Source organism: Lichenostomus cassidix, chromosome 3 (genome assembly GCF_008360975.1).
Source record: "Lichenostomus cassidix isolate B80296 chromosome 3, HeHo_3.0, whole genome shotgun sequence".
In the NCBI taxonomy this organism is placed as follows: Eukaryota; Metazoa; Chordata; class Aves; order Passeriformes; family Meliphagidae; genus Lichenostomus; species Lichenostomus cassidix.
Window position 1 is genome coordinate 28,926,948 of NC_139483.1, and position 15,228 is coordinate 28,942,175.

General features: G+C 40.9%; 1 long non-coding RNA gene across 1 annotated transcript in view; it reads left to right on the forward strand.

The window, feature by feature from the left end:
- Positions 1–13,143: 13,143 nt before the first annotated feature.
- LOC146439354 (uncharacterized) overlaps positions 13,144–15,228 on the forward strand; it is a 33,859-nt gene continuing 31,774 nt past the window's right edge. Inside the window, exon 1 of the long non-coding RNA XR_014850767.1 lies at positions 13,144–13,209. This is a non-coding gene — a long non-coding RNA (uncharacterized LOC146439354). The remainder of the gene's footprint in view (positions 13,210–15,228) is intronic.

Below are 15,228 nucleotides of genomic sequence, written 5' to 3' on the forward strand. Positions count from 1 at the left end.
CAGTGGCTGCACAACAGTATGAGAAATCTGAGAAAACGCAGAAAAATAATTGTATTCACTCGAAGATATGTGACACTTTAGCTTGGCACAAATGGATAAATGGAGTCAGCACACCAACATCTCTGAAAATGTGGACCATAGTTGCAGTATTCAGGGTGACCTATTCATAGAAGCATAGAATGGTTGGGGTTGGAAAGGTCCTCAAAGGCTTACTTAGTTCCAACCCGTCCCTGCCATGGGCAGGAACAGCTCCCACTAGACCAGGTTGTTCAATGCCCCGTCCAACCTGGCCTTGAACACTGCCAGGGATGAGGCACTCACAACACATTCCTGTCTTGCAAGGTTTGGAGGGAGCTTTTATATCGGCCCCAGTTGTAAAATCCAATAGATTACAACTCCTGATAAAATACACTATGAAAACACTCACAGAAGAACAAGTTAATATGAAGTAGTTTGCAGTAGTTAGATGGCTAATGCTAAATAAGCTCCTGTTGCTCACTATAATTTTCTAAAATTCAAATTATTGAAAATAAATATGAAACTATATACAAGTAATAATTTCCAGAAAATAATTGTTCTCTTCCCTTAGTTTGTGTGTCCATAGTAATAATAGCAATGTACACCTCCAGAAATGGCACAAATAAATAGAAAACAACAATTCTTTAATTGGAGAATAAATGTTCAAATGGCAACAGTAATTCAAAAAGTGTAATACCATTTGTACTCTTTAACTGTATATGTTTAAATCAAATTTATCAAAATAATTTATTTTTATAAATTTTGATCTTGTCTTAGAACAGCAATTAGAAAACCTGGATTATTCTTTGAGACGCTGTCAATGTGCACATTACTGTGGATATCTGTGCAAACCACCTGCCAAGATCAGACACTTTGCCTTGCCCAAACCTGTACAGCAGAGCCATTGGTGTTCTGTTCTCCTTAGCCATTCCAAGTTTCTCTTCTAGTATGTTTTTCTGCCAGCCATTCCAATCAGTCTCCAGCTTCCACATTCAAGATGGAATCCCCTCCACCTTTTTAAATCTGCCTCTGCTTTTTCTAACCTCAGAAGCTGAAGACCAACTAAACACCTCTCAACACCTCAGAGTTAGCAAGGTCTCTGAGAGGAGCTTTCTGCTTTGGTCTTTGTCAGAAGAAGCTGCCATTGTGGTGGTACATCACCCCAAGCCACAGAGAGGGGAGCTCGAAGTTGCTGTTGTATCCTGCTCCAGCACTAAATCAAGTTGTTTTTTCTCTGATCCGCCTGGAAAGATGTCTTTGTCCTGCTTATGACTTACTCCCATACAAGTATTTACCTTGAAACTATCTGGTCTCTCAGCATCTGACTTTACAGTAACAAACCCTTCCCACGACCTTGCCACCCAAATATACATCTCAGACAGATGTGACCAGGACATCACCAGATCCTCCCAGCACCTACTGCAAATATTTTGCATTCCACATCCTCCTTTGAAACTGCATAAGTCTTTGCAGTAACAGATACTGGTCTTTGGAACATGTTTTGGCAGAGCAGCGTGTTTAACTTTGCATCCCAGACATCATTCTCATGTGTCCTTGGAGGTTCTAATGCTCTGCTGGCTCACAGAAAGCTCATATACCTCAAAAAGTGATTGAGACCTTGGTATGACTTTCAAATGATGTTTCTTTTCTGTCATTGGTTTTCATATGGATTATAAGGAATTTTTGGAACTGATTTACTACCAAAATCAAGCCATAGTGCCCTTGTGTCCTGCAGAAGTGTTTGCTCCTCTAACTAAAAAGACAAGTGTAAGTATCTGAGATACTCCATCCGGTTACCCTAAGGGCCAGATGTTCCTCTGACTTTTGAAGACCTTCAGGAATGTCCCACACTACCACTGGTGAGCAAATGCAGGTGTTCAGCTACTTACATCATGTTGATCCTTATCTCCAGCTTCGGGTTTCCCACCCTTTTCAATTTAAGATATTTCTCTCAAGACTGTGCTGCACAGAGATGTTTCTTTGCTACTGTCTTCTCTGCAGCATCAAGAAGCAGTAGAGAAGTACTGTTTGGGGGTGTGAATGTTCACATTACCATCAAGCTTCACTGCAGAAAAGATCTGAGGCTTCCAGTGAGCTTGCATTAATTACCAGAGCTTTCATGGGAGAGGCAGCCCATTGGCCAACGAATTACATTGTTTGAAAGACATATAAAAATGAGTCAAAATACCATTTTATTTATCAAAGAAACATCTCCTGCATTACTCATTTTCTTGCATGTAATAAGCTCCAAATGTACCCTGCTTCCATAGGATCTAAGAAGTGACATCTTAGGTAATTTAATTTAATATAATTTAATTTTAATAACAGCTGAGAAACTGCATTTTCCCCCCAGTTTTTGTATTAGGTAACAATTTCTTTCAAACTAACCCTTTGGTCACTAATTTCCTCAATTACAAAGGAAGAGACCTGATTTTCCTCTGTAGTTCACAAATGAGGCTCTTATTCACTAGTCGCAAGAGATCCTGAGATGAAAGAAAAAGGCATCTGGTCTATTGAAGTCACCAGCAGAACTCCCAGTGCCTGCAGCATTGTCAGAATTTCACACTGAGGATTAGGCATATCCTAATCTGTCCTGATCTTTTATGCAAAAGACTGGTAAAACAGCATTTAAAGTTTTATCAGATTAGACACACACATACTTAACAAATCAAAGGCCTTTTAAAGATAAAACTTGTGCCTCTCTGAGACCTGAGTCATAATGTCTGAATGTCTGGAGACTGCAACTCAATTCTGCTGAGAGGGATACCTTGTTCAGGCTAATGATCTCACTGGAGCTGATGCCTGAGGAATCATGCTGGCAGCAGAAAAACACAGGAGGCAGTTTACCTCAATAGTCTGATGCAGCACAAGTTTGGCAGACCTGATTCCCCACTGACTCTTCAGATCCACCAACTCCCATTAAATTAGGTATTTTGTTCCCTCTTTCTTTTTGCTGCCTAGGTGTAGTAGGGGGCATTGCTCGTGCTCCTATAAACATGTACTAATAACTTAATCTTTGCAATGGGTAGAAGTAAAAATACTGGCTTGGAGCAACTCAGGAAGGTCATTTCCAAAACAATAAAGTTTCTCCCTTTTATCCTTCCTACCGAGGGAGTGCATTCCTGGTTTCTTTCCTTCGGGAACAAAGTACAGCATGGAGAGAGACAAATAACTAAAAAACAGTGCGGGGAGAAACAAGTAACTTTTTTCACGTGTTGAAAATTTAGTTTGACTGATACCAACTCTGCACTTGGGAAAGGCCATGTTTCAGCTCCCACTGACAGATGCACAACAGGTTCACTCTCACTGCCCTGTAATTGTACAGTGAAGACATCCCAAGGTGCATGTCTGGCCTGCATAGTTCCTGATTTTTTTTTATCCTGCATACAAAAGAAAGGTAGGAAAATAAAATGCCAGAGCAGAGAGTCTCTTCATCTTCTGCACTATCAGGCATATTCCATGGGCATGACAGGTACCATTTTAACAAATACATCCAGTTTCCTTTTAAGACTTATGAGGGATTTTGGCCATTGAAGAATGCTGTTCCAAATTCTCATTCCTCTCTGCTTTCCATCAGAGGTCTATTCTTGACCAGTACTTTCCTATTTTTAGCAAGCTAACCTTATCCTTTAGCTTAAGTATTCTCTTCCTTTGGAAGAGTTATGGTCCAGTGTATTTACTTACAGTAATTGTATCTGCACTCCACGATTTTGTCCTTATTTTGTTAGACTAAACAAGCTGATGTCCTTCATCTTCTCCTTAACTAGCATATTTGACTTCCTCTGCTCCATTCCAGTGTGCACAGCAGTAGTCAGGTATTTTTAGAGATTAAAGCTCATCAAATAATGATTCCTTTTTCACTCCAGGAAACTCAACAAGGAGCACTCTATTGTAGCAATGAGCTCTAGGTGCTATTGTTACAGATACTACTGCTATTTTACCCATAGCAATAAATTATACTGAATTCTCTTTTCACACTCTGATCAACAGTTGCATTTAGTTACTTCTTTCCCCTTTCAAGGGAAATGCATCAAAGCCATAACATCATTTTGAGTCCTCAGTTTACTGATTCTCATTCTTTCCATCTAGAATCATAATTCTGGAATCAGAATCCCTTGTTCTTTATGATTCACACTGTGTTTTCGTATTTTTAACACACTTCAGTGTATGAGAGCTGACATCACATTTTAGGTCAGACTTAACTCAAATCTGGCTGAAATTTCCCGGCTTTCTCTAGGGGAACAAAACCAAACCCTAGATATTCCAGAAAACATCTCCACAAGCAGCAGAATGGAGAATAAAAGCAAGAATTGATTTCATCTGAAAAACAGGTTAGTTTTGTGTCTCAATTAGGAAGGCAGGAGGGAAAACCACAGTAACTACAGCTGGAAAATCCTTGATGGAGGCAAATAGCAAATAAGTGCATTTTCTTCTGGTATGCTTTACACTGCATGGGGATTGACTGGAGCTACATTACCAAAGAATTGCAGGGCTGTGCCTCGTCTAGGGATTGCTGACAACACTCATGTCTGGAGAAAAGCCCTTAAAACAGAGTAACAGTGCTTGGGACTACAGCTGGGGCTGGGGACACAGGCTGAGCACTGAAGGCAGGCCCAGAAAGACTCTGCACATCTGAAATGTCTTTCCTAAGAGGCTCTGAAGACACTCCATAACCAGGGATACTGTCACAGGGAGGAGAGGAGCTGCTTTCCCTGCAGTACCTCGTGCCACTGATGGACAGAACTCTGCTGAGGGCTGCTGCTCTGGCAATCACCTCTCTTCTCAGGTCATGAGCTCAGCTTTCCCAATGGGAAGGCTGTAATTTCCGAAACACCTGGAGACAAATCAGCCAGACTTCTTGTGTCAGACCTGTGCATGCTGCATGACTTCTGTGACCCTGAAATATGGTATTCACCTTTGGTGTAAAATCTGTTCAGATCTCCCTTCTTTTATCAAAAAGTCACTTTCCAGCTGCTGTGATTGCAAAGGAAATCTCAACACAAGCTGATGCATCAGTCTTTGCTACCCGAGAAATGGCTCCCTAAGCTACTCTGCTCACCTTAGCAGGTATCTGAGTGTCAGTGCCTTGTGGTGAAAAGGAAATATTGGTGGACTTTAGGAAGAAGAACAACCTAACTTCTTTATCATCCTCATCCCACACCGTCTCTCCTTCCCTCACAGCTCCTTAAATAAGCAGCAGTCCTCATTCCAGCTCTATCTTCTTTTGATAATTCTGCAATACTGTCATATTTTTTCAAACTAGTTTTGCAGTACATTGAAGTTTGAAAGTGTGAAGAACTTATAAACCAAATTGCACTTCTGCATAGAAATATTATTTTACCACCTTTCTCTAATGTATGCTTAGTTCAGTAAATAAATACACATTTAAATAGAACAGCAGCTGAGTTTTCTCTTTCAGTTTGATATGTCCCCAGATTGAAACACCTTGCTGTAAAAGTGGATCCAATTTGCTAAAAAGTAGCTGATTTAAGTAAACATCAAATGTGACTGCACTGCCAGGATGTTTGTGCTGATGACTTCTAGTAATGGAACATCACTTTCCTGTCATGAAGTGCTTCATGTGACAAGGACAACAAATCTCTGAGGCCTCAGTGTGAGATAGAAAAACTGAATTTCACTGGCAAACAGATGGAAATTACCTTTCTTTTTTAACCTCGCTCAGTGTATGTACTGTAAGGAAATCTGTAAGGCTATACAGTGAAAAATATGGAAAACACCAGAAACTTCTTCCCACCAAAATGTTCACCCTGTAAACCTCTGCAAACATTTTAAAAAAAAATATGTGTCTGGTTGTGATATTATCCAACATTTTTCTTTACCACTAAAAGTCAAGACAAATGAAAATACTTGGGAGTGCTTTGGGAAGAAGGGAACATCAGCATTAGGGAATGATCCACTGAAGGGAATCTGCTGTTCTCCCAACAGCTCCCAATACCTCCAAGTGAAACTTAGAGGCTTCCCTTGCTTCTAGAAGGGTGGATTCACAGAAATACCCAGCACAAGGATGATCTAAATGTTGACATTAACCTACACTAGATCAGCCTTGCCTATCTTTCTAGTCCCCTGGGGATAGATGGTTTTGGTTGTGAGAGGTCCTTATTCCTACATGGAATTTCAGGTCTGAAAAAGACTTTAAGAAGTGAGGATTCGGCTTTGAGTCTTGTGAAAGAACTGCTGAGCAGCCACCATGAAGATACTCATCAGGCATTTTTAATATATATTTCAAAACATCTGCAGGAAGAGAATGCAACAAGCAGAAATATTGGGGGAGATTATAATGGACCTAGAAGGGAGACATCAGCTCTTCCTGAGTCCTTCCTATAGCATGTGTGACTCTTGCATAGACTATCTTTGTTTCCTTAAATGTATCCCCAGGCTTGAGTTAGCCACCCCACGTTATTTTAATTAATAGATAAAGCAAGGGCTCGTTGGAGTGTCAAGTGCAGCGAGTCCTGGCTAACTGGGTAATTTAGAACATTTTCTAGGACATCTCTGTGCCCCAGTTGTTCCAGCTGAAAGAAAGGAGTAAAGAACTTCAATTTCACCTGGTTGTGAAGTGCTTTGAAATCCACAAGATCAGAAGAGCTTCAAAGCAAAGAGCAATGTTATCAATGTTATCTCTCTACTGTGTAGGAAACTCCCCATATGTATTGCTAATTTCTGATTGCTTCTTGTCCCCACCTCCCCAGTGACAACTACGGGAAAGGCAGGCAGATACCATGTATCTTATCAGCAGTTTCAGGTAAAGGCAGATGGAAACGGAATGGGGAGAGCTAGAGACAGAGCAGGGAAAATCACCCATCAGTTTGCACCTCCAGAGGAGATTAGTCGTCAATGGCTCCTAATGTTCACCTAATCCAGATATTACCTGAAGGTTAATTTCAAACTGAGAGAGCACCACAGCCCTCACACCATGGCTGAACTTCCATGGAGTTGTCAGTGTAACTGGCAGAGACACTGAATTGTGGCTCCCCGATTTAGACCAAACTTGCTGGTTCTTGCCATCTGCAGAAGCATGTCCTGAGCACCAAGTGATTTAGAGCAGTGCTCTGAATAATCACAGGAATAATGTGTGCACCCACTGCTCTATTATACTGATGCTTATGATAAATGAATTGACCTGTAATTTCCTGCAGCATTAGCTAGAGCAAATATTTCCATTTGTAGATTTTATTTATGGAAAGCTGAGTGTAGCGGGTCAGAGTGACTTGATACATGGCTGATGCAAGCAAAGATCTTTTTAAAGTCAGACAGGCTGGGAAGAAGCTTTCCTCCCATCAGGCTCAAACATTGTTCTGTCCCTGCATCTTCTGCATCTGTGGGAAATCCAGGTGAGTGGTCACTGTCAGTCACACCACGGTCACGCAGGGACAGTCACAGGTGAACTATTTGCAAGAGTCAAGAGGGATCTATCCAGAAGTGCCTTTGAAAGGATCATTCCAGGTCAGTGATGGTGAAGCAGTAGCTCTGGTACGCAGTTTAGCACAGGCAAAATTTGGACCAACCATAAGATCCAATAATTTTTTAAGAGTAATTTGATACTGCACATCAGAAAAAATTACTGCCATTGCTCTAAATAATAATTTTTGGAGATAGACAGTACAGAAGTGTACCTGTGCATAAGGAAAGCCATACTTTTATCCATTTGGGAAAGAAGAGCGAAAGTTTATATAAAAAAAAATAATAAGCTAAAGGCAACTATAATCTATCAGTAGCTGTCTCTGTGAGGCTAAAATAAATTAATAATCTTTCTGATTGCAGACAGCCTTTAAAAAAACATAGGCACTAAGTATCAGTTGTCCTAATTCATAAGATAGCTCACATAAAATCCCCAAAGTCCTGACTGAGCCAAGGCTCAGGCTTCCAGGCACACTCCTGTGCCACTTCTGTGCCCCACCAGGACCCAGCTGTGCCATCAGGTACCTGCCCTGCATCGTCTCTAGAAAACAGGCAGCAAGACAAAGCACTACCTTCGCAAACTTCAGTGCTTTATTTAAACAGTTTACCGCAGTAATTTTCCCCCTCATTTTCCTATTTGTTTCATAAGCAGGGGCTGGGGAAAACATTCCCCACCCTCAGACACAAGTCATTTTTTGAGCATGAGTTGTACATATTTTGAAACTTTGTATTATGAGTAACTCTCTAGAGCCCCGTCATGGTCCAGCCCTGATGACCAATTCCAGCACACTCCTGATATGCCACCCTGTGTCTCCTGCACTTCCCTTTAATGCTCCTCTCTTCCCTCCTGCCCCTGGCCAGCCTGCTGGGAGGGTTATGGTAGCTCATGGGAGAGAAATGGGGAGACACCGAGGGGTGAGTTTTGTCATATCCCTGGCTCTGAGCTCTGCCCTTCCTCCCCTTCCTTCCTCCCTCCTGCTTTTCATCTTGGTGTGACAGGAAGTGGCATTTGGCTGCAAAGTCTTCCGCTTTGCCTTCTCTAGGGCAGGATTAACCAGTCTTCCTCACACTCCAGTCCCATCCTCTAGCACATGACAGGCAGCTTCATCACCCTCCACCTCCCACCATTTCCCTCTGCTACCAGTGCTGCTAACCACAGCAGGCACACCATCACTGTCAGGGTGTATCCTGATGTGTCCTGATGTGTCCTGACCTTGCTGCGTCTTGCTAACCATAAAAAGTCAAAACCAGTGATTCCACAGAAGAATGTCTCTGTTAGAAACTGAGAAAGCGCACAGGCAGCATTAAAAAAAAATAAAAATTGAGAGATGTTTCTATTCATTTGCTACAGCCAGGATCTGCCAGATGTTTTTGCAAAGTTCACAGCACCACCTATGATGCTCCTTTGCTCTCCCTCTTTAACTGTGCTCAGAAGAAATCAGACACTAAGCTGCTGCCATGGTCTTAGCAGTGCAATGGCAAAAGCTTACCAGCATATACGCAATAAGCATTTTCTCTGCCACCTCAGTATAAAATAGCCCACTTCTGCTTAGCTAATACTATCAAGAAATTTTGAACTGAGATCACCACAGCCTTACTGAAAAATATACTATCTCCACCCAAAAGGAAAGAAAGGGTGATTGTTCCTTGGGGAGGGTGACTCAAGGTTTGGTGGCAGTGCAATGTGCCTTCTGATCACTGTGTTCAACAAACAAAGTCTACAACTCAGAACGCCAATACTCCTTCTGCAGAAGAGGACATTAACAGTGCTGCCAAACACTTGCACAACATTTTCGACTGACAGATGCCCAAATGCTGTCTGTGTAAGAACAAGGACCAAAAAGATAACCATAATCATTAGCAAATATTTGAAATGTGCCTGTATTTTTTAGTCCTGCTTTAGTGATTGTTGGATAACAGAATGCAAAACCAAGGAATCAGTCCTGCTGTGGGGAGCAATTCAATGGCACAACCACAAATAAGTGTCACATATACAGCCAGTCCAATGATGTACAACTTAGACACATTAACTGTTGAAAACAGTACTCGGTGATATATGTCCATTGACTTTTGTTGTGTTGAGTAAATGGAACTGAAAGGAATGAATGAAATGAATTCACTGAAATGAATTCACATGTTGTTGGACAGAAATATTACCTGAGCCTATCACCATTAATAGTTCCCAATTTTGTTGGGATAAAGAGTATTTTAAATTTGAAGTAATGTAAGTGACTATAATGTTATAAAGAAGGTGAAATATTCAGCTAAAGGGGAAAGAGCTTTCCTGGTCTATGAACAAAACATCCCAAAATTTCAGTATCCCAGATTTATACAAAATTAAAACAATGTAAAAGACCATCCCTGGTGACACAGGACTTCTGACCCTTTTGAGGAAGGCACCACAACTCACAAATGATATCACAAGTTGCAGTGATCGAGAAGTATGGTAAGAGCTGTGTGTAGGGTGGAAGAACTTGAAGGAATGCACTTATTCCAGATGTAAGACATCAGCTCGTCTGATCAAAGATTTCAAACATAAAAATGTCATCAATTGCTCTCCATGTCCATATTGAAAATGTAAAAATCCCACTGAAGTTTACTGGCCAAAATACAAAAATCAAGCAATCAAAAATCAACCATCTTTGGCAAAGGATGAAATACAACACTTAGTTCAACCTAAAACCACTTATCATAGCATTACTTAGTGTTAATTTAGCATTTACTGAGCATAAACTTAGCCCAACCGAGAGAAACCTTTCCACTTACAAAATGCTACGTTATCCAACAGTTCCAAGAAAAGAGAATTAGGGACAGAAAGAGAGGCAGAGAGGAAGAAAGAAGGAGAGAAGAGATCTAGAAAAACACACCTAGAGCTTCCACCTCCTGGTGGATTCCAGCAGGGGCAAGACAGGAGCGCCACGCAGGGCTCTGGGCTGTGACCATGTGCTGACCTCATGCTCCATTCTTTAGGCCTACAGGGAGGACACAAAAGTGAAGACATCAGCACTGATTTGAAGGACTGAAAAGAGCTTTCTAAATTTAGGAATAAGCTACATAGCCCATTGTGGAAACTCTGATTGTAGGGGGTTTTAAAAGAGCTCTGTGCCAGTGATCATCTAGGTTCAGGTGTTCGTATCTTGATCAAAGAAGCTGTAGGTGATAACTTGAGGTCCTTATAGATTGAAACTTCTGTGATGCCAAGATACTCTCCCAAAGTTTCAGTTTTGAACATTTCCCATTTTTTGACCTTTTTTTCTCAGAAAATATAAAATAATATTAAAAGGCTATTTCATGCTGTCTTGGCTTGACAGAAGCATAGAAAATATTGCTGTGAGGCTTTTCCATGATCAGGAAGTTCCCTTAGGTTGCTTGTGGTTTCTGTCCCCAGGCTGAAGGCTGCAGACCATGGAATCATGGCTCCTCAACAGCAGAAGGCACTGCAGTTGCTCTTGTCCTTCGACTCCACCTGTAGCTCCTGCCTCTTAGTATCCAACTAATATTTAGTCTAGTCATCACAGCTAGAAGAAGCAACATGTATGAAATGTGCTCCAAATAAATGTGCTCCAGGAAGGTTTTAAACCCCTCAAATAACATTGTTGCAATAAATTCTTTTTTCAGTACCCAAAATTACACAGTGTCTGAGTGACTTTAAAACTTGAAGGATTGGGAGGGTGTGACAAGAGAACTAAATTTACTGAAGATGAGTTACCTGTCTAGCACTATGAGAAGGCTGATGAAATCAGACAGGAGGAAAGAGAGGCAGTTCTGTCTTTAATTGCCTTGTTTTTTAAGTTAGTTCAAATCACACCAAAAAGAACAGGCAACTCATCTCAAAATTCTGAGGAGCTGAGGTCTGTTTCTCCCAGTCAACAATGACTCCCAGGAATGTACATCCCATGCACACATACATCATCTTCTCAAAATATATGTGTTTATGGAGGAGACTCAGTGATCTAGCTGACAGCTGATCTGAAGATGTGGGATTACATGGTACATTGACCCAATTCAAGAAGTTTACCACTGGGGAAATCTCGGAATAGAAAATGCCAAATGACATGATTACATCTTTAATTAAAAACCAGAGATCCAGGAATGTTTTGCATGTGTTATTCACAACCTCTGAAGCATCCAGATATTTTCTGTAGATGGTAAAGCTTAGTGTTGGTTTTGCCTGGGCTGGTTTTTGGTTCCTTGGAGGCCACAAAGATGGAATCTATGAGAAGCTGCTAGAAGCTTCCACCATGTCCAGCAGAGCCAATCCCTGATGGCTCTGAAGATGATGGACATGCTGCTGGCCAAGCAAGGGAGTCTGAGTTGAATCCTGTGCAAGGAAGGATGCACCTTATCCTGCAATCATATTGGTCTTACTTTTGGAAACACTACAGCATCAGTACAAAGGTTGGGAGAAGAATATTTAGGTCACTTCAGTCCCAATAGCTCACAAAGCTGCTAGCACAGCTCCACTGTACAAGACCATAGCCAAACATTTAGCACAACATTTCCCACCAGTGAGTGATGCTGGATACAAAAATGTCTGAAGATTTGGCTTTCAGGTCTACATACAGTGGCAGGATCTGAACTGTTTTCCTGCTGTCTTTTTCCTGTCTTGTACTTCATGCATTAATGGGGGAGACCACAAAGAAGTTGGAAAATAAGCTAAGAATTATTCTCCACTGAGTCATGGTATTGAAACAACAGGGACATAAGTGAAAATCCAAACATGCAATAATGTGGTTATATAATGAATGCAGGAGTTAAATAACACTCATTAATTCCATTTCTACAGTTATGATTAGCCACCACAATGTGGTAGTCTTTAAGGTGTTTTATTCCAGGTTCAGGCAGCCTTATGCTCCACAAAAGATGCAGCCCAAGGAAAGAGAAAAAAAACTGTATTGTGGTATCTGTTTCCTTGGCTCCCTGTGGATCTGCTCATGCACTCTCATTCTTGTGTAAATGACAGTAACTTTGGGAGGGCTGTCTTAATCTCTAAGAGGCTCATCAGTTCAATGTTGGAAACACAAGTGCTGCCTGTGCTCAGGTCCTGCCTCTGTACCCAGAGCCAGAGAGCAAACGATGGGGTGGGTGAGCAGCAGCTGATCCAGTCCTGGGCTGAGCAAATTCTCTGTGTTCATTACAGCCTCTGCTCCATCACAGCTGAATTTGAATGGAGAGCAATGGACTCTTAACTGGTAGCTTAAATGAGCACTCAAGCAATTTCAAAACAGCTAATATAAAAGCCCAGGCCATTTCAGTTATGCACTTTAATGTTTGGCAAGAACAGTAATGGATAAACTCCTACTGGTGTTTGAAAATGGCAAAGATAATAATGTAGCATAATTTCTCATTGTTTCAAATATCTCCTCCTGACTTTCAGTAAAGATTTTAAATGTGTTAGTTTTTCTTTCCCAAGGAGATTTAGGTGGGGTACATCTTCTTTCTAGGGAGGCTTTGTTGTTTTCAATGCACATTGTATATACTCTGCAACCATTTTTTCCCACAGAGACTTTGGTGTTCTTGTTCCAGATGTGTTTTATTTTTCACTGATTTCATATATATGATATGATATTATATGATAATATGATATATGATATGATGATATGACATTACATTACATTACATTACATTATATTATATTATATTATATTATATTATATTATATTTTAGCCTATCATGCAACCATAATTTTCTGATTCCCTCCTTATTAGCTGTGGAAAGAAATTCTTCTCACCAACCAAGTAATCATGACTTTCTGCATACTACTGAGAAGGGGTAAGCATGATGTCCTTTCAGAAGAGGGGATATGTGTCATTCATTGGCATATAACAGCAGAATATTTATGCGAAATCTGTGGTTTCTCCTCAAATCATAGATAGTTAATATTTAAGCAAACTGCATGAAATCTTTCTTTGTTGCACGTAATTACAACATTCCTAAGGAAGGAGGAAAAAACCCCAGGCCATCAAGATGACTGAGGGGTTTTATGACTAAAGGTACCTCTTTGTGTTGACTTTGGCCTCAGCTCTTGTCTGGACCAGACATAAAGAGCATTTCTTTCATTTGGTGTTTACCTGCTCCTCTCATGCACATTTCAGTGCAATTTACAAGACTTGAAAAAGAGCAAGTAAAACCCCCAGTCCAGTGAGTTTCCTGCCCTGTTCTTGACGTAGACAGCATATGCAGCTGTTCTTTTTTGTAAAGAGTTTTATCTGATTTCGTTACCTCCCAGAACAAGTTGTCTCAGAGTGTTGCAAGTTACTTCTTCATATTGCAGCTTGCAGGGAGAGCAGTGTCCCTCAGGATGGTTGGCTTAGCATCTAGCAGCTTGTCAGCTACCAAGAATTCACCTGCCTGAATATTATTTCCTGAGATTGTGTACATCCCCACACCTCTGCAGGGGCTCTCTCCTCTGTCAAAATACTGTCAGTTTCATTTCAGGGGGAAAAATGTAACCAACAACCCCCCCACCCCACTCCTCTTTGCACCGTAGAAGAACAAGGTGTGAAATGCAGCATATTTTGGAAATTGGACACTAATATTGCCTGTTCCACACACAGCAAGCTTGAAATGGCTGGTGTGCTCAGTCTATTCTTCTTATGGAGCAACACTGGTTTTCATGAGACTCAAAACTTTTATCATAAAGACTTTGAACAGAGGAAGCTAGCATTAGCTTATAATTCCTAAGTAGTCTGATGCTATAAACCACTCATCATTAGTTCCTATGTAATCCAAGTTCCCAGCAAATGGATCCAGCCTTCATCGGGGAAAAGAGGAATAAGAGCTTCATGGTTTTAACAGCTGCCTCTTAAGTGAGTCACAGGGTGACAAGAAAGAACATTTGGTGGCAGTTTTGTGGTTGGGACACTGTGTGTCTCAGATTGCTCAAGTAGTTTGCATCCACTACTGAGTAAGTTATCACTGAACTTGCTTATTCCATTAAAAGTTGTTTTTCCGGCCATTTGAGCTCTGAGTCCAGAAGTGGAATAATCTCTAAAGCTATGACAGCATCAGTGTACCATTGTTTGATAAAAAAGTCATGTCACTTTTACACCACAAAACCGCAAATGGTCTTAGAAGCAATTATGTGCTTTGGGTTTGACCTTTATGCTTTCCCAGCTCAGTGCTTTGCCTCTTCTCCAACAGGAATTTTTGTGTGTGTAGGTGGAGAAGCTTTTGTTTGTGGGGAAGCTTTTTCTCCCAATGCAGCAGCATTAGGAATGTTGATCATATGCCAAGTCAGCTTACAGTTTTGGAAATGGCACCATCCAACCACAGGACAGTAAATGATTTTAAAAAGCACTAAAACTGTGTCTTTTGGAAATGTGTGGGTGTGGTGAGAGTAAAAGGTGGGAGAGGTAAGGGGAAAGCAACTTGCTCAATTCCTGTGGAGAATTTCCTTTGCATATCATGGCACAGGTAACTGTAACTAAAGTGTGGTGTGCATTTTATTGCATTGAGCTAGAAAAAGAACTTAGCTGAATTTTCAAAACAAAACAGACCAAAAAAAAGGGTGGTTGAGCACTGGAAGAGGCTCTCCAGGGAAGTGGTCACATTTGACAGAGTTCAAGAAGCATTTGGACAATGCTCTCAGGTACATGGTGTGACTCTTGGGGCTGTTGTTTGCAAGGCCAGGAGCTGGATTTCAATGATCCTTGTGGGTCCCTTCCAACTCAGGGTATTCTATGAGTCTATAAGTAAGCTGGGAAAAATATTAACAATTATTTAATAGGGTTTAATGCATGATAAGAAACAGTTCATTCTCGCAAAACCTTAAAGATGTGATAAAATGAG